Raw genomic sequence first — 3,082 nt, 5'->3', positions numbered from 1 at the left:
TGTGTGTGTATGTGTATGTGTATGTGTATATGTGTATGTATATATGCAAGTTCTTCTGGCCAAAGGAAAGCTATTCCAGAGCACAGGTGAGATCAAGGGTCTGGAACAGAATCAAGGTGCTTGAAGATGATTTTATTTCTGGAATGGCAAAGGTGGGGTACTGGGGAAGTCTGGAGTTCTTCAGTCCTTTGTGAAGACCTGTGGAGTCCAGATCACACGGTGTCTGCAGTCACTGAGACCACACATGCCTGCTTGGCTCTTTAGAATGTCTTCTTTGCTTCAGCTTGGGGAGTTTAAATAGTTCAAGCCATCCTGTCTTTTAAGTGCATTTGGGTTTTTAACAGTGTGGGTTTTTAATTAAGCTCTGTCAATTTTTCACTTGGATATACATTTTTGGCTGAGAATATGCTAGTTTTTAAAAGTAGTTTTTATTTATTTTCTGTTGTTTATATTTTCTTTTTATTTATATTTATAATACTGCTTTAAAGTTCTTGCCTGTAACCGGGTGGGGTGAATGCCTTAAATATACTCCCTTGGCATTTTTTCAACTATATAGCAACAGATCATTATTAGCTATATGATCACCCCTGTGGGGAGCTGAGGAAGTTGCCAGTGAATGTGGAATGTGTGGATGAAGTCATGTGTGAATGTGTACTGTTGAGTGGGAGACTGACTGCCCACTGAGACCCACTAACTCCTTCCTGTGTTGTAAGGAATGAGCAGTTCCGGTTTGTTACACAGCTGCTAGCACTCCAGTCGAGCAATTGCAGCCTATCTTACTTATCTCAGCTTTTTTGTACAGAGTATCTGTCCTTTCTTCATTCTCTGGTTGTCCCAGTCAAGTTTCCAGAGCCTCAGTGGATACAGCAAACGCGGTATACCATTAGAATTCTTAGCTGCAAATGATGAGAGTCAGCCTGGCTGGTTGATTGATTCTCAGAATTGTCAAGATCCAGGAGAAACTTGCTTGAGAAATGCAGAGGATCTAAGGTCAGCCGGGTGACAGGAGACCCTGGGGGCCATCATTGTGTGGTTGCTGCCTTCGCTCACATACTGGGTGGCATGGTTGCTGCCAACAGAGTCTGCTGTGAGTGGCTCTGCTTCTCTCCAGCTCTTGTCTAGAGCAGGGATCCCCATTCTGTCATCTGCCTATGGCCCAAGCACCAGGTATGTTGGGAACAAGTGCTTAGCTATGTTGCTTCTATAGAAGAAACTAGAGCCCTGCCGTGATCAAGTCAAGGGTAAATTTCCAAGGGCCAGGTACTTACAGATGTGGGATGAGGGATCATTTTAAAGTTGAATTGTCATATATATATAATTGTCATATATATATATATATATATATATATATATATATATATATATATATAAAATTTTCTTTTCAAGTAGACATGGCATTAGAGAGAACAGTTAAATCTCTTCTATTACCTCCTCCCTCTCTTTCCTATGACCACTCTCAGGAGTTAGAAATAGCTGCCTCCAATCCACTTAGAAATGCTCCAGTGTGAGGCATTTCGATTAACAGGTAATACCTGGGATGATTATAATCTGCACATGCTTCCAAGGTGTGCAAGCGTGTCCAGTTACTTTGCTGTGAGCACGTGGAGTTTGCTGCCATTGTTGAAGTCACTATCTTGAACCCTTGTATACTATTCTGTCATATATACTTCCTTAGGGATAGGAATTTAGGCCATCTTCCATACTTTTTCACTAAGAACAATTCTTGGGCCTTCACCCATATCCCTGACTCTGTACACGAGGAGTATGGACTTGCTGGGCTGAGGCTCAATCAGGCCTGCTGAATGCCAGAGCATTATGTCATTCTCCCACTTACAGAGTCATACATAGAAATAAACAGTCAATTCTGAGGTTGGTGATGATCCGTGGCTAATGGAGAAATTCCTCAGCTGTGCCCCGTCCCCAGGAGAGAATAGTCATTCTGTGGGGCCTTTGGTAAGGGAGGCATTAACCGCTCTTCCCACGTTGTAAATGAATCCACATTGAACATTTAGCCACATTTGATGAACATAAAAACAGGAAAGAAAGAACAAAAAAGATTTATAAGGATGTTGTCAACACGAAGTTTTTAATTCCATCAGAAAAAAAGGCTTTTAAAGTTTTTTTTTAATTTATTCAATGAACATTTAATCACAGACATTTGTGGCAGACTCAGGGAATGGTGATTTGTGGGGGTAAGATGTACTGAGACAGTATTTCTTTTTGAATCTGACACTGTAAGTCTCATTAGTGAGACAAAAAAAAAAAAATTGAATTGTCTGTGTATCTGAGCGCATCCGGAGTTATTGGATGGTGGGATGGGGTTTTAGAAAAGCGGTGGAGTGTTTAAAAATGTCAAGTTGCCAGAAGAACTGTGGAAGAGAGGGACAGCCAGTGAAAGAAGGGAAACTCACGGAGGTAGGGTGGGGTGGGGCAGTAGGGACGGGGCAGTCCTGGCTGAAAGGATTCAGGCTTGCCCAAGAGCAGGACCATCCATCCCCTCATGGAGAGTCTAAATCCAAGTCTGGATGCCACCTCCCTCACCCAGGCCTTTCTCAGCGTTTTGCAGTCAGAAGAAAGGCACCTGGAAGGCAGGTTTAGTCTATATTCCTTCTGCAGGCAGCCTCCGGGGACCCAGAGGGCAGCACCCCGATCATCCGAACTCCTGGGTGCTTTTCCTTCACCTGCTGAGGCTGAGGCTGCCCACGGATCCTCTTCTCCTTGACAGCTCTTTCTACCCACCCCTTCCTTCCAGACACACTGCCACAGGGCGAGGGACCACTGCCTGTGGGTGTCCTTGGAGCAGCCCCAGTGCATCTCCTGGGAAGTATGGTTTCTAGGAACAGTAGGATGTAAGATTCCTAACTCCTCACTGGCAGGTTGTCAGACTCTGACTCCGGGCTGCTCAGTGCTCAGTGCCGCTCCGAACTGCCTGGGTCTTTAACCTTAGGACTAAGCTCTTTCCTGTGTGTGCAGTGACATTTGGGACGTTCTCTTCAGTGACCTAGGGACCAGCCAGCCAGTCAGTTGAAGCAAAGGGGAGTGATAAAGAAACATGCCTCAAAGGTGCAGTTAAAGTCAAAGG

Source organism: Mus pahari, chromosome 11 (assembly GCF_900095145.1).
Source record: "Mus pahari chromosome 11, PAHARI_EIJ_v1.1, whole genome shotgun sequence".
NCBI lineage: Eukaryota > Metazoa > Chordata > Mammalia > Rodentia > Muridae > Mus > Mus pahari.
Note: the sequence above shows the minus strand (reverse complement) of the source record.